General features: G+C 42.0%; 1 protein-coding gene across 3 annotated transcripts in view; it reads right to left on the bottom strand.

Annotated features, from left to right (window-relative positions):
- FLRT2 (fibronectin leucine rich transmembrane protein 2) overlaps nt 1–11859 on the bottom strand; it is a 61037-nt gene extending 49178 nt beyond the window's left edge. Inside the window, exon 1 of one of the 3 annotated variants that reach the window (XM_082283992.1) lies at nt 11550–11859. The gene's annotated coding sequence lies outside the window, so the exon portion shown is untranslated. Of the gene's footprint in view, nt 1–7894; nt 7928–8360; nt 8799–11549 lie in introns of those variants that run through there. The other 2 variants (XM_082283990.1, XM_082283991.1) reach the window with 2 other exon arrangements.
- Nucleotides 11860–20334: the final 8475 nt, after the last annotated feature.

Raw genomic sequence — 20334 nt, 5'->3', positions numbered from 1 at the left:
GACAGAAAACAAACTTCTTGTTAGCATTGAGATACCCACATCTCCTGGACTGTGGGCTTGGGTTTCCTTCGGTTTTGCTTTCGGGTTTTTTTTAGTGGGTTTTGGTTCTTTTTAAATCTTTATTTCATTTTCAAAGACTGCATTTTACTGGAATTATACACAACTAAAATCTAAGATTCTAGTGTATCACACAAGATGGGATACAGAACCCTGTATCCAGAATTTAAAATGAAATCAAATTTCATCAACCCTTCTTAAGAATGTATTGAATGGAGTACTACTTGTGAAAACTGTTCTCAGTTAACTGTGGGGGGAAAGAATTACAGGAGAAAACCAAACAAACTAGAAAAACTTATGTACAGTTTCCATTTCGAAGTTCTGCAGTATCACTGTTTCCCCCACTAACTAGTTAAATCATAAAAAAGGAATATGCTAACTAAGCTTCAGAGGAAAATAGATTTTGTTAAATGCTCTTTTACTGCTTTAATTCTCTTGGAAATCTTTTTTTTTTTGTTGTTTTTTTTCTACATTTTTTTGTGTGTGTGTCCCCACATGTACACATGTACATTTTTAACATTTTAAATATATAATACCATATGAATAAATAAGAGATTTTAAAAAAGAGATTTTTATAGGGCTCAACATGGATAAAGGAACTACAGTAACCTTACTGTCAGATGTTCTGCCACAGATGCTTAGGCATCTCTGAGCAATTACAAAGGACTTGGCTCTGTCTGTGGCATTCAAAGTGCACATTCTTAAAAAAATGAGAGGTGTCCATTATGCTTTTATCTTTCAAGTATTTTCAAAGCTGTAGTGGTAGACACTTCTCTCCATGAGTAAAGACTGTAATTCTACTGCACAACTGCTAAACAATAAGGTTTCGAAATTAGTTTTGTGAAACAGTGAAAGTAATTTCTCAAATAATAGAAAAAACTACTTCTAATGGCAAAATGCATTTTACAATTTACTGTTGAACTGTTCAAGTAGCAGCTCTTCACTGAGCAGCATGGCACAGGGCCAGAACGAGCTATTTCAAACATCACTGTTAGGCATACACCAATTTGATACACAGGATTTAGCAATACAGAATGAGAATGACTCTGCCTGTATGTGATCATGTTCTGTTAAATTTTAGCAGTATCTAACTGTATACTCATCTTCAACGTGAGAAAATTTGTCCTTAGACAACTAAATTTGTTTTAAAGGAGAAGAAATTTATCAGGCTGGATAATAGCACTTTTTAGTTGCTTAGTTTACTTACATTGTTTTGGAAATTAATTTTCAATGGGCAGTTCAAAGCATAAAATGATGAAATATTGAAAAAGTTTAAATCAAGAAAGAAAATGTTATGAGCATACTAGAGACAGAAGTGTGAGCTGCTGGTTAGACTTGCTTGTCTTTTCTGCCTCCACTTCCTCTTCTTCAAAGAATAATGTGGGGGCTAACAGTAATGGATCTATACAACATGATGAAATATGCATATAGAACAGCAATATATTTAATTGGAGTCCTACAACCACCCGATCTAAGACAACAGCAATTCAAGTATCAAAGTGTTTTGGTTTTGGTTTTTTTTTCCATAACAAACGATGAAACTTTACAGCAAGTTATCAACTGATATGGCTCAAGAAATAATGTGTAGTCTTGGAGCATTTGTGACTGACTCCAAAGCTAAGTGGTTAAAGATAAGAATAAGGTTAAACCTGGATGAGCCAATGAGATGGCCTGTGAAACCAGACAAACAAGACTACTAAATAGGGTACATTTAGTTGGATGCAAATCTCTCAATGACACAAGAAGCACCACCTCGGAAAAACTTCCTAGATCACAAATGAAATTATAAGGTACTGCTAACAAATACCTCATTTAGAGACACCTGACATGGTTTCAGTTAGCATTTAAGGCATGAAACAGGCTTACTAAAACCCCCTCACTTACCAAAATCACAGTTCATTAAATGATATGGGCACACAATGCCTTGTCTACAGATAGTTTTTACAGAAGTATACCTAAGCACACTGTAGCTGTGACAAACACCTGCACTGCTACAATCCTAATAAAGACACAATTCTAGTAACTCTAATTACTTTTACCTACATAGCTTGTTTTCCTGTACATACACGAAGAAACTACTAATGAAAGCATATATACATTAGTATAACCAGAGACACGCTGTTGGGGTTGTATCATCCTCAATTACAGCTAAATTACATCACTTTGGGGTATTTAAATCATTACTCACATGAGTAATACCTAATCATGAGAAGAGTGTCTGTGAAATTAACTTGCCAGTGAAAGAGAGAAGGATTGAGTCTGGAATCAAGTACATTAATTTAAAATACAGTTCTTCAGCTGTGAAGTTGTATTTCATAAGCGCAGGTAAGTTTGCTGCAGACTCTTTCCATTGACCTCGGGAGCAATGCCTCTTGGGAGCACCTCAGCTTTTTTATCCAGTATAGAAACTTCCAACACACTGGCGGAAAAGTATGAGTTTTTCTTATTGTTTAATTTAATTTGCAGTTCACCAACAGAATTAATTTTGAATTAATGTTAATTATATATGCTTTGAAAAGTCTGAGGGAGACCTCTATGATTAGACAAAGTCACAGGCACCTATATATGTAACACATACAAAAACTGTATATATATGCAAGTACATATAGATATAACCAACATTTCTTTTCCAATATTGCACATTAACTATCTTGTTCTCAGTATGATACTGATATAAAATAATATTTTTTTGCTTTAGTTTCCAATGACATTGTAAATGTAATCTTTTTTTCTGTAGGAAAAATATAGAGGAAATCTTAAGAGAAAGAAATATTTGTACTCTGAAACTTCTAGTCTGCAGTTGATGATTCTGTGACTGCAGTTTGACCATGTTTTGGTCCTCTGCAACCTGTGTGAAGATTGAAGACTGTGCATGAACATCACCAAAGCCCTCCAGCAGTCCTAGGACATGATGCTGGAGCACTGTGTCCCCTCCCCACGCAGACAACCCTTTTGAAAATCATGTCTCTTGGCTAATTCTTACGGAACAGCTTGGCCAGGTATGAGCTGCTAGTGCAGCTCTGTGGTGCAGGACTGCCAAGTACTGTCAGAAAAAGCTCTGCTCTTTGGTTTAATTTGACCTGTTGGTTTTGAGAAGCAATGACAAAATCAGCCAGTGAGAACTGGGAGTAACAGAGCAGAGCACTGATTTCTGTTCTCAGGAGCTGCTGATGAGGCTTTTCATTCAGAGCTCTCACCTTCCCTGCTCTCAAGAGGTCATGTAGCACTTTCGTAGAGTTTACAGTATTTACTACAAGAGAAGAGTGTAGCATCAACCTGCCTGGGCCTTTCTGAACACAGACGTACAAAACAATGAATATCTAATAAATCAGATATGGAATATCAAAATCTTTTGCTTGTAATGCTCCCACAAGATCTCGGACATTAAAAAATCTCTACAATTTTGTCTGAAGAGAGTTTTTGGAATAGCTTTAGATTAATTTAGTCATCTAGAATGTTTTATGAATGAACTAGCTTGATATTTATATGATATTTTTAAGATAATTAGATTACCAATGACAACTTGGACACAATAAAGAACTTTGGCCAAAGAGTAGAATTTCTGTCACTTCATCCAAACATTTTCACTGTGATATATTCAAAAATAAATGATGATAAAAGGAAGTAAATACTGAATTCTGTGGCCCAAGGTATGCCTCTGCCTGGGCCAGGATTTGCAAAAACACACTGCAGACCATCACAGTAACCTACAGATTATTGCCTGAACTACCTTCCAAAATTTTTCTTTTTCTCCAAAATGTTTTGACTGCAGCCTTTACTCCACAACTGTTGCATAAAACTACAATGATAATTTATACTGTGAATAGTTTGCTGGTGTTTAAGAGTTATGATGTTGCCTGTTGACTTGAAGGCCAGGCCAGAATATTATCTGTGACATCTAACATTCTTCTTAGTAAGGGGCAGATCCTGTAAAATACTGACCAGGGCCTGTTATAAGCAAGGCACCTCACACCTGGGCCTGAAGTAAAGCCATCACTCCGCAGGACCAAATATGGCAATGATCTGATCCTGTATATGAAAATAAGTTTTTATGTGAATGGACTTAAGCAGTTTCAAAGACAGTACCTTTGAATGATAAACAATTTTCTGTGTCATATGGCTTTGTAAATACAGCCTTGCATTAAAATAGGCTAGAAAAGGCTTATGAAAAAAAACCCAGACTAAATAAAGCAGTCATAGCTTGAAGTAAAATATACAGGAGACTGCTTCGAGAGTTGAAACACAAGATTTCTTTTAAAAAGGGAAATTTTACAGACCTTAAGTTTTCAGGAATGCTGAATAGGGCATGATGGATTTGTTTTAAGTTGTTGCTAGTATTTAATTTTGATAGAGTTCAAAGAGGCCATGTCAGAAGAAGGAGTGAAAGACAGGAAAAAAAAACAAATAACCAACCTGTACTCTGGGCAAATCATCATTAAAAAAAGAAAAAGAAAAAGAAAAGGTATAAGAAGGTCCCAACACCTTTCACCAGTGGCTGAAAATATCAGATTAAATTGTAGTATTCCTAGGGCATATCGTTTGATGTGATTAGAATATAATTTGTTAAACAGAGAAGAGCTTTTATTTCAAACACTTCTTTCCTGAGTACCATCTATGGATTAAGGTTTGGGTTTATTTAAAATAAATGAATAAAACATGACATCATTTTAATGATGATCTTTTTGTGATTGCTTTTCTTTAAAGTAAGTCAATTACTTGAAAGGTGTGGGTTACACATAGCTGTAGGGAAACTGAAGCTCATATCTTCAGTGTATGTTAAGTTAGCCTTCTTTAAAAAAATAACACCTGCATATTATTCTTTTCTACTGTTTTTTTATAAGAGAAAAAAATACAAATAATTGTTAAAAAAAAAAGAGAAGAAAAAACAATTTTTATGCCTCTGGGGCAAGTTCCAACTCTTTTGGTTTCTGAGGAAATAAATAACAAGCATTGGCAGAAAGACTCCTAAAAAAGACTGCCCAAGGGGGAGGGAAGGAAACACCTAAAAACATCATATTACCAAGTGCTGAGGTAATCAGCTACAGTCTGAGAAATGTCAAACAGTGGTATTCATCTACCCAAAGATTTTGCTGATCAAGTCCTTGACTGCCATTTACAATCACTAACTAAAATATGGAATATAGCTGTGGATATAAACAAGACACAAATTAGTATTGGGAAGCTGGGTTTAATAATCTGCTGAAAGAGTCCATCTGTTTTATAAAGATCCCCTTTCCCTCATCTCTGATATGTATTCCTAATATAGAGAGCACTGTAATTCTATATTTTTTTAATATTTTTTAAACACCCTGCTACTATAAGTTCTACTCACAGTATATCTGGTCTGAGTGTTTCTCTCAAGTTTCAACTATGTAAGCACTGAGGGGCAATAAAATTTCCCACAGGTTCAGCCTGCTTTAGAGTAAGTATTATAACATCAGACAAATATAAATGCAATTCCTTTAGTACTGATGTTAAATAGCACCGGTGGCTTCTTACTTTTCTGATTTTTGCAAATATTCATCATATTATCACTGGAATAGCTGAAATTGAAAGCTCTTTCAGAGTTCTGGATTCATGTTTGGAACTGGAGTTCGGTTTTGTTTTCCTGCTTAAAACACTAGAAAATCGCATTGTTTGCAACGAATATAAAACTGGTAACCTAAAAACTAGGTGATTTGCGGGTATAAAAGACTAAAACAATGTATAGTCTGTGTTTCCAATCCACTATGGTGAAGGGAAAAAACACCATTGACTACACCCTTCTCACAGATAGAGGTCACTAATGGACTGGATTTGAATCTGCCTAGTGAAAGCCTGAAAGTTACATGAAAGTATCCTAGACAAAAATGAGCTCATTTGGAGATTAAAGAGGTAACAGAACTTATTAAGAAATAAAGCTCTCACCTTCCTGGAAACAATATTATCTTAACTGTGCCTTCTTTTCTAGTCCTTTAAATAGAAAGTTCAGTACTGGAAAATCCTGATAGTTGTACTTGTTTCAAGTCCTTTTTGTTTTCTTCACTTGGTAAAACTGTGTGTCTCCTTCTTTGCTGTGGGAAGGGTAGGGAAGCCAGCCCCAGTGACATCCCACATTTTAGATACTGCTATTTTAAGCAGTTGAATGCAAGCACATTCTTGAATCTTGAAGGAAAGCATAACCTATGTAATGCAGATTCCAACTGGGAGGGTGTAGGGTTGCGCAAAGGAGATAAGTCTACCTCCTAAATCAAACTATCCAGCAGGCCAGGATATAAATGTGACTTGTAACAGTGGCTCAAATTAGATCCAGACTTCCCCAAGTCAAACACCGATAACATCACCTTATACAAAATATAGGGTGTACGTGTGTGTAGAGAGACTCTTAAGGACTCTGGGTGCATTCCAGCACCACTGCTTGCTAAAGCCTTGGACTTTGGAAAACACTGATTGTTCTAGTCACAGGTAGTTTTATAGACCCTGTATTTACACAGTGCTCTGACTTGTTTCACCTACAGTACTCCAGGCCTGCACTCTCTTAACTGCCTCACTACCATATCAGGATACAGAACAAGCATTGAAATAGCTTCTTGAAATCTCTCTTCCCATAATTTTCAGAAAAAAGATCAACACTAACATTCTAACATTACTTTTGCCACATAGAAATAGTGACTTTAAAATCACATCAGTTATGTCTTTTTAATTATGCAACGTTTATATCTTTTCCATTATGCAAAGTTATGTCTCAGTGATAACCTTGCATATACTGACTCTTTCAAAAGAAGAAAAGAAAGAAAGGTGGATAGAGGTGTAGGTACAGTACCTTTTAATTGTTTTTAGAAAAAATGCCAGGATGAACTTTTCTCCTTCCAAAAATATATATATCGAAAATCAGTTCATCAGTTGCCTCTTAAACTACAAATATATAAAGGTCTTCCTTTGGAGAAAGACCATGTCAGTGAATGAAGCAAGGAAATAAGTCCATGGAAATTTATGGGGGTTTTTGTATGGTTAGTTGAGTTTATTAAACCCAAGCACTGATCAATCTCAACCTCTAAATTGGTTTAATTTTCCTGCAAGCACTGTAAAGTTAGTTACAGTAAATAAACCTCTCTTTAACATACACCCTGACTTTCAGAGAGGGAGAGAGGGGGAGAGGGAGAGGGAAGGAATGAGAGAGGGAGAGGGAGGGAGAGGGAGAGGTCTGACTAGCTTTAGTATTTTTTCCTGCTCCTTGTGCAAGGAACCTCTCCCATTCTATTTGGCTGAGCTGTGCACTGCAAAAGGCAGCATCTGAAGAAATCTAATCAGTACCTTCCACACACAGTACAGGAATTTACACGGATTTGTGCCTTGGATTTATTAGCTTATTGTAAGCCTTAAAACAGATTTCCTCCATTAAAATTAATTAAAAGCTCCTGTTGACTGCTTCCAACTCTGAAAAGAAGGAGGAGAATCTTATTCTCTTAACTTTTTTGATTGTTTATTTATCTTTTATGGGGTTTTATATCATGTTCAAGAGAGGTCTTTTCAGCTACTTGACTTCCTTTTGCGATCTGCTATTTTTTGTTCACACACCATCCCTACGTACCCAGCCCCCCGCAGTATTTGTTCTTATTTTGTCAGACCCCCATCTAACTCGCCAGTTCTCTGAGCGGCTCCTTTGTATTCCCAAGTCCTGATCCGATTCTCTTAACCTCGCCCCCACCCACTCACCGCCAGCCCCGCTTCGGAGGCTGCTGATGGGGATCTGATGGATCCTCCTGCCGAGTGCAGCTCCTGACTCTCCTCGTAGATTCCTTAACACTTGGCAGCGCCGAACTAAGCCGACTGACTACCTCTTCCAAGCAAGGCTCACCTCTAAAGGTCCCGTTTCTCCGAACCACCTCCCAAATAGAGCCACTGGTGGTGCTCACACAGGCGCTCTGCCGGTGCCCCTGCCGCAGGGGTAGTCCTCGGCTCTCCCCTCCCCACGGGGTGGGGGCCAGGCTCGGCACCCTCCCGCTCGGCAGTGAAACGCGACCGGGGACAGGCACCTCGCTGCAGCTGCCAGCTCCGAGTCCCGCTCCTGAGCCCCACGCTGGCGCAAAATAGCCCGGGGACCCTGCTAGCACTTGCCGCCGGCCATTCATAAATCCATACTTGTGTGCCCGGCGCCGCGGACATGGGGCTGTAACGTGGCGAAGGCGGTGTTTCTGACACAGCCTGATCCCGGCTCCTCAACTTTGCCATCTGGGACAAGGCAAAGGGCACCGCGGCTTTAGATCGCCCGGGGCTAGCATTACCAGAAAGGAAAAGAGTGAGAAATGAAATCCCAACTGTACCTGGCGGCGTCTGGGAATCCCTCGCCGGCACCGATCGTAATCCCCCTCCGCGCCTCTGGCCCCCCACACCAAAACTTTGCCGCCGCCGCTCCTCGGTGGTGGCCGCCGCCGCCCTCCGCCCGGCGCCGCTCCCGGCCGGCCCCGCGGGCCCGTTCCCCGCCGGCCGCCGCCGCTCCGAGCGACCCCCGCGCCTCCCGCGCCTTCCTCCGCCCTTACGAGGCGGCGGCATGGTCCTACCCCCTGCTCCGCCACCTCCTCCTCCGGCGCGCAGCCCGCGGCTCTGGCATTCCCAACGCACTTTCTCTCCTCGATTCGCTCTCTCTTTCCCCCGCCGATCCTCCTTCTCCGGTGAAAAAATAAACGAGAGGGGACCGCGGCTACGCGGGGTCTTGGGGTTTCTGTCTTTGAGATTGTTTTTTTGTTGTTGTTGTTGTTGGGTTTTTTTGTCTCTTTCCTCTGGAAATGATGAAAGGATCACATGAGGAGCAGGCACGGCGACCCAGGACCCTCCTAAGTCGGAGAAGGCATCGGACACATGTATGTGAGTATGTGTGAGTGTGTGTATCTGGCTCTCTCTAAGTCCTGCGCCTGCCTCCAGCCGGGATTGCAGGCTGATCTTAGCAGTAATGATGCCTCACATCTCACTATTCTCTGCTAATGTAAGTCGTGCCTTTTTTTTCCTCCCTGCCTGACACCCCAGGGAGATGTTTACAGTAATGAATTCAGTTGATAGCCATCTCTCTCTCTCTCTCCTGGAGTCCCTCCCACATTTCTAGTTTAAAGAATGCTTGGAAGGCAGGGCTGCAACCTAAAGCTTTCCAAGAGGCAAAGTCAGGCTAGATTTTCTCTTTTTCTTATTTCCTTATTTCCCTCCCCGTCCCCCCCTTCTCCCCCTCCCCGACCGCTTTTAACCCCTAGGTTGCTGAGGACAATTTAGCGAGCTTCATCCGTTTAGACTGGCCCTCTCCCCCGCTTTCAGCAATGGGAACCAAGCGGGCGGCGCTGCCTGGGGGGATGTACGGGCTGCGCAGCCCCCGATCCCCACCCTGCCTCACCGCCGAGCCCGCCGGGCCGGCGCTGCGGGAGAGGGAGGTGCGGGTATCGCCACCCTTCGCGGCAGGACTGCCCCGGCACCGCTGCTCCGGGGACTCTCGGAGCGTATCGGAGCGTATCGGAAGGGAAGCCGGGAAGTGAGCTGAAAAACTCCCCGAGCTGCCGTTCTGGGAGATGCCCTCTCTAGCAATAATTACAGCCGTGCTCTCCACCAACATGGCGATATTTCATGTGCAGCCGCCGCCAAGCTCGCCTCCCCCACCCCCTTATTTTCCTTTCCGTCCTCTCTTGCTAACTTTTAGATAGGCAGTACCATTATACAACAAATACAACACAGAATAAAAGAATCTCCAACCCTCAGGGAAGAGACGGACCTCCTCTAGTATTATGTCTGATTCTCATAATCAGTCATAAAGACTTAAAAACCGCTGGAGAAACCGCCTTTTGCCCTAAAGCGGTAACAACACCCACTCCTCCCACCTCCCTATTTCTCCTGTGCACATTCAGTGCGTGTGTATACGAGTGTGTGTGTGTGTGTGTGTGTGTGTGTGTGTGTGTGTGTGTGTGTGTGTGTGCCGGGCTGTCTGCGCTTGTTTTGGAGTAACCCTTCCCCCGCCGTCCAGCTCCCTAGTAGGCTACCGCCTTGTCCTGGCAAGTCCACTTAGAGACAAGGCTATTTAATACCGAGAAGCACTTGAGCTATAGGATACAGCCGTCAAGGTAGGACGTGGGGTGTGCGAAGAGAATTTGCCTCAAACTCCTCCATTAGTAAAAAAAAAGCACAGCTTTAGCTGCAAGCTACTTTAAGAAATGGGCTGGGGAGGGATGGAGGAGAGGGAGCTGATCAATGCCATGTGTCGAGGAAACAGAAAAGGGAACCGAAATGCCTCGGGGTTGGCTTCCCCCTCACCCCTGGCTGCTCAGTGGCTTCTATTTGCTCGGCCGTACCTCAAAAGCTGACTCACTCGCCATTAGCTCGGCGCCTCCTGCGCCCTTCGCTTGGGGGGGCTAAACTACTCACGACTTCAAAGGCTCGATAAAGCCGTACCGAGGAGCCCCGGCGAGCGTCAGCCCAGCCGCGGCGTGCTCGGCGCAGCTCCTACCCCAGCACTCGCCCTGCCCTCCACGGGGGCTTCGGAGAGTCCCGGCTCATGGACAGCCCGGAGCCGAGCCGAGCCGCGCCGCGCCGCCTGCTCGCTCGGAGAAGGACTTGTGCCTTCACCTACGCGGAGTGATGGGGGTGGGGAGCGAGCACGGAAGGGGGAGAGCAGGTAGCCCGGCATTTCTCACCGGACTCAGCAAGAGGAAGGGAGTTAAGGACGGGACCCCACTCCTCTCCCTGCTCTACCCCCCCAGGATGGAGGGGAGGTAGGCCGGGGTCCTCCACAGGTCCCAGCCGGCCGGGAAGAAGAGGGTGTGACACGGGTCAGTCCCGCGGTCAGAGCCTTCATCCCAGCCTCGGAGCAGGGGCTGCTCTGTAGTTGAGTCTGCTCGCAGCTGCCAGCTGGCCCCGAGGGATGAAAGGATCAGGAGCCCCGTAGAGTACAAAGGCTAATGAACAACCTTTTTCAAAGGCAGTTCTAGGTATTTTTTGACTTTTTAAGATAGATCTTTTCTTTCTTTCTTTCTTTCTTTCTTTCTTTCTTTCTTTCTTTCTTTCTTTCATTTTATTTTATTTTATTTTCAAGCCTCTGCATACTTTTCAGAACTCTTATTTGAGAATGATTTATATCTCCTTCATGAAGCTGATGGAGAACCAGTGCATTTTCTGGCGAAAAAAAATACTCAAACCTTTTTCTCATATTAAGTCCACCTGTCCCTCTGTTTTCCACGTCCCCGATACTAGCAACTTGTCGTCAGCACAGAAGGCAGAGCTGGCCATTGTCGATCACAGGTGTTACTGCCCTCTGTGCCCTCAATCACAGAGGAAAGTGGGAATGTTGAAAACTTCTGCAAGGCTGCAGGCAGTTGCCCTGCTCCACAGTCTCAGAGGGACTAGGCGGAATTATTCCTGTTCCTCTCCCTGTCCCCGGACCCTCAACCAGCTCATACTTCAAATCAGTGAATGATACTCAGTACACGTTTTGGTCAAATCAAGATCATGTCAATGCAGAAAGTGAGTTAATCAGGCGTTACCTGCTCCTGCGGAAGTGGGTTCCTTCTCGGTAGGTCACCCAAAGCCCACCGGGTCCGGCAGGTTGAAAGGGGAGAAAGTGGCAGAACAGCTGGGCTCCGGCATGATACTGTTTTAAGGATCACCACCGAGGTCTCTGTTTTCCATAGCTGCCAACGGTCACCAACAGCCAAGGTTTCTCTCAAGGAAGGGGAGAAAGAAATTATCTTCCCAAATTGCTCTCCAGTCGGTCATTTGACCCTGACACCCACCGATGACACTGAAGAACACCCCGTTGAAGCGGCTAAATGCCTCGTAATTTCCTGTCTTCTCTTCCCCCGGGCGGCCCCGGCGCACCGCCGCCGAGCGATCTTATCGCCGTGCGATCATTATTCACCGGTGACAACCAGAGATGCAGCGCTCCTAAGTGAGGGTGACAGATTTCAAACGCGGGGCTGCAGCGTATCCAGCCTCAGACATATTCTTCCTCAAACTTTGCCTAGCAAGCAAGTCAGCGGCTTAACCCTTTGCAGCTCCTTCTCTCGCCCGGAGACCGAGACCCCAGCAGCGGGGAGTGCTGGTTTGGGGGGAATGCAGGACAACGCGGCTACTTGGCTGGGGATTCTTTATTACGTGCCGTTTTCTATTCTTGGTTATTTTCACTTGAAACAGATGAGAACCGCCAACTCTAGGGAGCAGATGGAGGGCTGGATACTTTTCTGTGATTAGGGGCTGGAAAAATCCTCTTGGCAAAGTAGATCGCTGGGGACTCACCTGTGGTCCCCTTTGTCACCGAGTCTGCAAACTCATCTGCATGGCATGAATTCCTCTCATACACATATACAGAGCTTTTGCACTTTCCTCAGCGTGGTGAGGTTAAAAGTACAACTCCAAAAGTGCCATTTCACTCAGATCTCCAGATTCAGCTCTTTTACAGGTTATTAACTACAACAAAGAAAGGAGCAAGTGAGAAAGAAACATATTTTCAGGAAAGAAAGAAAAAAAAGAAAAGCCTTTTTCACACATGCACTTTGTAGTCAAAGGAAATATTTACCACCACCAAACTCTAGCATGTCAGAACATGCTTCCTCCTAAGCACAAGAAAGCCTTAAAACTAAGAGAAAAGCATGTGCAATTCAAAGATTAAGTGAAGTGCTTGAAAGCCTTTCCAAGTGTGTACCACCAGCCCAGAGCCCGATGTCAAGACAACATCAAGACAACAGGGAAACAAGATTTAACAAACTCCATTGGTTGCCTCATATTCATTTAGATATATTTTCAGTACATTACGATGTTTCTGTCACCCTTTTCTGCCCCCACCCCACCCCCCCCCCCCCAAAAAAAAAAAAAAAGAAAAAAAAAAGAAAAGGGGGACACGACCTCTGACTGCAGCTGGTGTTCCGGGAGCTCCTTCCAGAGCCCCCGTGGTCATGCTGCAGGAAGGATGCAGAGGGTAGATGTGTATGAATGGGAATTTCACTGCTTTCTTCATTAAATGTATAAGATAAGGCTGGACAAAGGAGAAGAAGAATCCTACAGTAAGCAAAAGGACAGAAAAAGAAATTCTCCTCCCACCCACATTTCTAGGTTCCGATTTTAAGCACAAAAGGCAAATAAACCTCCTTTGAAGAACAACCCCCAGCCTCACTCAGAAAAAAACCCCAAAACTCCCCAAAACCTGACCCTTTAGACATCACGTATATCCTTGTCCAGTTTGTAACAGCGGGTGAAGTGAGTGGAGACCGTGAATAGCCCTGTCCGAGGGAGGTTTCACAAGCAGGAGGAGAAGCGCTGCCGCAGGTGCGCAGCGGGAGCTCCGCGGGTGCGGAGCGGGGCCGCCTGCACGTCCCGCGGCGCGGCCAAGGTGGCAGCAGAGCACAGCGGTAGGAGGGATGCTCGGCGGCCACCGGGGGACACTTCCCCCCCTCGCTCCTTCCATCACGCTCTGTTTAAACTGCTGCACACCCCTTCCCTCTCTTCCCCCACTCAACGTAATCTCGGTAATAGTCTGATTACTTGGACTTTAAATAATTTTTCCCCTCACCATCACCACACTATAAATGTGTCAAGGATGTATTTATTTATTTATTTGCTAGCAAACCGCTTTGCACGGTTGGAAAGCTGTAAACTGAAAGGAGACTATAGAAATATATTCTCTTTAAATTATCTGTGATCATACAAGATGGCTAGCCTGGAGTGATGGTCCACTGATCCATAATACAACCTCACTTATTTTATAGAAAGTGTAAGATGGGGTAACATTAAGAAATATAAAAATGAAAGTGTCTTTTTAATATTTTTTTTTCCAGCTATAGTCTTAGATTGATTTCTGTTGCTTGCAAGAGAGAGGGTAAAAGAAAATGGAAACAATTTTGTAACTGCGAGGTTGGTCTAAATACTGAATAATCTCAATTTTTTGTCAGTAATGTAAAATTTTACTTCAGGCCTTCATGCAGCTGACAGAAGGGAAAAAAATCACTAAGTATATTCTTCATCACATTTTGGAAAATCAGCTTATTAAAAAAGGTTTGGAGGTGGGAAAGGAAAGGAAAGGAAAGGAAAGGAAAGGAAAGGAAAGGAAAGGAAAGGAAAGGAAAGGAAAGGAAAGGAAAGGAAAGGAAAGGAAAGGAAAGGAAAGGAAAGGAAAGGAAAGGAAAGGAAAGGAAAGGAAAGGAAAGGAAAGGAAAGGAAAGGAAAGGAAAGGAAAGGAAAGGAAAGGAAAGGAAAGGAAAGGAAAGGAAAGGAAAGGAAAGGAAAGGAAAGGAAAGGAAAGGAAAGGAAAGGAAAGGAAAGGAAAGGAAAGGAAAGGAAAGGAAAGGAAAGGAAAGGAAAGGAAAGGAAAGGAAAGGAAAGGGGATGGGATGGGATGGGATGGGATGGGATGGGATGGGATGGGATGGGATGGGATGGGGAAGGAAAGAAAGAAAGGAAAGGCATGAAAAGAGAAGGAAAGGGGAAGAAAGGGAGAGGAAAGGGAAGGGGAAGGGGAAAGGGAAGGGGAAGGGGAAGGGGAAGGGGAAGGGGAAGGGGAAGGGGAAGGGGAAGGGAAGGGAAGGGAAGGGAAGGGAAGGGAAGGGAAGGGAAGGGAAGGGAAGGGAAGGGAAGGGAAGGGAAGGAAGGGAAGGGAAGGGAAGGGAAGGGAAGGGAAGGAAGGGAAGGGAAGGGAAGGGAAGGGAAGGGAAGGGAAGGGAAGGGAAGGACATTTAGAATAGCAGACAATGAGCTATTAATATATTGTTATATTTTATTGAATTCTAAACAAAATGAAGTTACAAATATGTTCCTTTCCACTTCAATAAAACAAATGAAGCACTTAACTAGAACTCCATTAGGCTGGGAAGCACACATACCTAATATGCCCTTTCCCTGAGCTCTCACCTCTATGGTGAGCTTAACATGAAATACCATACTTGTTCTGAAACAAAGTTTGGCAGAGTTTGTCATATGACTCAAATAGTAAACTTCTACCATTTTAGAGTTTTGGGATTGGATTTTATTTCCAAATAAAATGAATTAGAAAACTTAGCTATGCCATTAGACTGTTCTTGTTTGTCATGTTTCTCATCAGTGCTTTCTTTCCTCCCCCTTTCCATTCAGCCCATTGTTACTTCCTTTTTTTAAGGTTGTATATTCTGTTAGGTATCACCTTGTCATTGTATGCATAAGGCTTTGGGTTGTTGCATGTCGTAGCCTTAACCTAATAGAGGTTCTCTCTTCTTTACCCAAAGGGATTTTTGCATTTAGCATTTGACAGTTTTATGATAAACTATTTCTATGGGTTGCCTTTGGCATTCGGCCATCCTTCACTGCCTGATCCCAAAACACATGGAAATCTGTGAATCTTATAGATCTTTTTTGTTTTGTTTTTGTTTTGGGTTTTTTTTTGTTTGTTTGTTTTTTTGTTTTCAGAACTGAGGAGGAAGTTCCAAAGTTTTCTGTTTGGGACTACTTGCCAAGCTGATTTCCAATGAAACCAGGCTATAAGCTGCTTAAAATATTTTGATTTTTTTTCCCCTTTCCTTCCGAACACCTGAGAGATTCATGTTAAATTTTCTTAAAATTAAAACAGATCTACCCAGATGCCAGCCAATAGACATGTGGGAAATGGATAAATAGGTAAGACAGGAACACTGGACTGCAACACTTTTTTTATATTTCAAACAATAAAAAGTAAACTTTTCTGACCAAGTTTTTTGACCAAAATAAATTATGAAAAATTGCATTAGATATTATGCTATCTTATTTTAAGCAAAAAGTCTATAAGGAAGATAAGATTCTGTGTATATATTGATGTTTCTCACCTTAGTTTTCATACTGACAACAGTTGCACAAATAGAGATCAATCCAATCAACAGTTAGTTGAATTTGATAAAATTAAGATAATTAAAGTGGTTAAATCATGACATAAGAATCCAGCAGTCATTAAATATTGTTATGCATTGTTTCTTTGTGGGTTTGTTTGGTTTTTTCATGTATAGACAATGCAAGGGAAAAGGGAATAATGAGAAAAATTAAAATCAACACATATATGAAAAAAAATCATGATTGATCTAACTGCCTATCATGGCTAGAGTGGAAGGCATAAGTAAAACCTTCTAAGTAACACACAAATAGCCAACATAATTTTTTTCTTTTGCATTTTCTAAGCATAATCATTAAGGTCCTTTCCATTATCACAGCCAGCTTTTAAAATAAAGGCGCAACTTCCGTCTCTGGTTCTCTCACTGCACCTTTATGTTTCTGGAAAAAATAATCCACATCCTTCTATCAGACAAACTCTTGCTTCACTATATAGAGCTGAAACACCTCAGTGAAAGTCACACAGCATTCATTAAGTTGCCCCTTATGCATTCAATGCTCTTCTTTTTTTCTAAGTGGAGAAGCCTAGAAGGCAGACTATTAATCTACTGTAGAGAAAGCATCCCTTTCTGATTTCAAGGCTATCTACCCAGTCTCCCATGGGAGCTCAAGAGCTCACACATTCCAATTTCCTACTGATTAAAAATCAGATTTATTTATACTTTCTTATCCACAGGTTTGGCAAACTCAAATCATTCTTTCACTTTTGTCTCTGTCAAGTCCATTTCTGTAACTTTTTGTATTTTCAAGGGTATGGTTACAATTTTGACAGAGTGCCTCTAAATGATCAAAGAGGAGCAAATTTTCTTTCAGCTCGATAAACATGAATGAACATTAGAATTATGAGAAAATATAAAAGTTGGACAGGAGAACATTATTTTTAAAAAATTAGCCTGGTCCAAATCTCTAAATATTATTTAAAGAGAGAACATTAAAAAATGATACAATTTATAATATAGACCCCCAAGGCTCATGGCACAGCTTTAGCTTTATATTTTCTTGATTTCCATCCATGGCTTTACACAAGGTCAGCAAACTTTGTTCTACAGTATTTCAAAATACTTCAAGTTCTATCTGACAACTGTTAACCCTCTTTCAATTCCAGTATCAGTTAATTATGTGTAATAGGATACAAGGGAGAATGCAAATTTTCTATTGAAATGTATTGACTTTTGCCTTTTCTGGATTAATCCCTAGATTCTGATAAACTGGTAACATCATTTGGTAAAGCCTTTTCTAGTCTTTCTTGTTTATTTATTTTAAAACATATTGTTGTAAGAAGGATAGGTAAAAAGGAAAACTGGTTTCAATTACCTGAAGAAAAAGTTATAAAGATGTTACCCTGACCTTCAGGGTCAAGAAGGAGAGGCTACATGATTACACCTCCAAACTCAGAAATAAATGAGCAATAATCTTTGCATGCTGGTGCACCAAGAGGTCCCCTTCCCAGGGGCTATTACTAGAGGGCAGAAAAACATTTCACCATGGTACAGACCGACTACCTGAAAGGAAAGAAAAAAAAGTCTAGGCAGATGGTATATGTTTTGAATCCTTATAAATTGGCAGCAAGCTTTCAGGTCTTCAAGAGGATTTTGAGGCAGTGAAAATATCTTGTGAAACCATTTGTCTTGCTCTTTAGCAGTGCAAAGCACCCACATCACAGATTTGTGGACTGAGGGGGATAGGAAGGTTGTCACAGCAGTCAACAACTTCAACTCTTTCAAAGCATAGGGCACCAGATTAATCTTGTTCAGACCTAAAACTTTTTCTTAGGATTTAGTAAAAGAGATTTTATGCCACTTCAATAATCTCTTTATGAACAGGAAGGCACTGCCTTTTAGACTTAAGGGAAATGTTGTCAGGAGGAACAAAGATCTCTGATTAGATCTACTGAACCAGTGAAAGGTGCCCATCCAGGTAACCGTGGCCAGAAAGAGAAGGGACATGCATTTATGAGGGACATGTGCTAAGTTGAAATAGAAATGCAGTGCTAAAAGTTATGAGGCTGCTTACTAATTGATGCTATGAAGAATAAGGTGCCTAGTGCCAGTAGATTTTTTTATATCATTCCCATAGTATAGCAGAACTGGGAAAGTCTAAATTTGTTTCACCAATGGGATGCTGAAGGAACCTTCTGGTGAGAAAACTCATCTGCCAAATTGCACCAGGATTGCAAATTTAGGGTGAACTTAATTCAGCTAGGAGTCATTGTTAGGAAATTCCATTCCTCTTGTGGAATTCTTGCTTTCCATTCAGCAGTCTTTGCAATTCTCAAGACCTTGAACAATGCTTGAGGAAAGACCAATTTTGCCTTTTATATATACTGTATACAATTCAGCTTCTGAGGGAGCACTGACCAGCTATATGCAAAGATAACAGCACATGGGAAAGTCTTTTCTGGATCATATACAGACATATATATATATATATATAATTGTCTTGCAGAATTGGTCTGCTTCTTCTTTGCTTTTAACTCAAACAGACCCTTCCTCAGTTCATGATGAATTTTCTATTCAGTTAATTCTGCTTACTTGGTGGTGACAAATTGCGCTGGAAATCTACCATGAGCTTATTTAGTTAAACACACCACACTGAAAATGTCCTAGGTGGAGTAGTTTTGAAGAAGAGCCAGGAATATACCCCCAGGATAAACTGAACTTTTTACTTGCATCATAAAATGATCCTCCTTTCTGTGCCTCAGGCAGAAAGAATGCTAAGAAGTTAAGCTATTCTGTTTGCTCGGGTTAGAGAAGACAGTGCCATCCTCCCTGAAGAGAATGAAGCAGCTTGAGTGTGTAATCATTTATTGGTGAATTTTACTAAGTCCAAATAATGAGTTGGAGAGAGGAGAGTTTTCAGGTTTTGGCTCATTCATTTTCATTTTGAAGCATATGCATATTCGTCAGCATTTGTTCATCACAGAGGCAGATTTCTGCATGCTCAGAGAAGCTGGGGCTTCACTATAGGAACATCTTTGGAATTTGTTTCCTGCATTTGTCAAACACAATTTTTATCAACCACTATTGAACAAAATAGGCTAACTATACACTTTTGTTGTCATTGTCCTTGGATTTCTCTGGTTTCAAAGGTCATTGTTGGCTATTGATCACTCCTATGGCCAGTCTTAGCATTCTTACAATTTTCAGCTTATTGCTGGACTTGTTGTAGGGAGCAGCAAGAAAAAGGGAGGATGAGCTGCAAGTCAAGGGTGATCCCAGAAAAAGGCAGCACCCTCGGCCAGTCCTGCAGATGGGAGGCAGGGTGGACAAAAAAGGGGGCTTGGTTCATTAATATTCCCAGACATGCCAGGATGGAGAGTCAGGCTCAGGGTTCACAGAGGACTGGAGACAAGGCTGTAAAGAAGGCTATCATGCCTGTCCAATGTCCATCCAGAAGACAGGACTGGAGACCTGCACACCTCCAGCAAGTGAGTGCCACTGGTGCCACCCCCAAGGTGACACAAAGCCCCTGCACCAGAGCAGAGTTGGAGAGAAGGAGTGGGGAGGGGGGGCTGCCAGGGAAGGATGGACTGCATCAAGGCCCATGGATCCCCCCAGGACTCTGGTTTTATGACACTAGCCACCAGTAACTGCACACATGACTTACTAAAAATGTGTAATACTTGCTGAATACATAACATCAGCTCTCTGAAGGGCCATTTCATAAACTCACAAACAAGCTCCAGCTCTTTCCTCTGACAATAGTTAGTTTTACCAATCCATACTATCCATACTGCATAGCCTATTGCATTACATATTTGAAAGACAGAATTTTTCATCTATATATGTGCTAAGCTCTTTTCAGATGCTATCAGTGCTTCTCTTTCCTTAGTCGTTTCACTGTTGTGTATGAGATTGGACAGCCTCAGAGAGGAGATACACCATTACCATTTTGAACAATTGTCTTATAATTTTTCTTATAGTTGATGATAATTTGACAGAGATAATTTCTAGAGTAAGGCTATTGTTTGAGACATGCAGACTTTTGCAGTCATCGAAACTGAGGAAGTTTAAGCAATTATTGACCAAAGCTTTTTGCTGTGCTTCTGCAGGTACATTTTCTGCAGCAGTTATTACTGAGATATATTCTTGAACCTCTGCAGATGACAGCAAAATATGTACTAGCACTGACCAGGGTCAATTTCCAGCTTCCTTTTTTTTTCTAGCCTGTAAACTGATAACTGTCATTGGTTTCTGCCAGTCTAAAAAAGCTCCTCCTGTTGAGGGAAAATGAGGAAAGGGATGGGTGGACAACTGGGGGAGGTAATAACTTTAACCAGTGCTGCTTGATCCCCCACTGCAAATGAGTCAATAGTCACAGCTCTAATTTAAAGTTAAAAAAAAAAAAAAAGTCTCTAACTTTCAAGAATGCAAATTCTCAAACTAGGAAAAAGTCAAAAAACCTAAAGAAACCCATTAAAGAACCAATACAAAGTAAGCGAACAAGATA

Source organism: Coloeus monedula (genome assembly GCF_965178545.1).
Source record: "Coloeus monedula genome assembly, chromosome: 6".
In the NCBI taxonomy this organism is placed as follows: Eukaryota; Metazoa; Chordata; class Aves; order Passeriformes; family Corvidae; genus Coloeus; species Coloeus monedula.
Note: the sequence above shows the minus strand (reverse complement) of the source record. Positions and strands in the feature narration are given on the sequence as shown.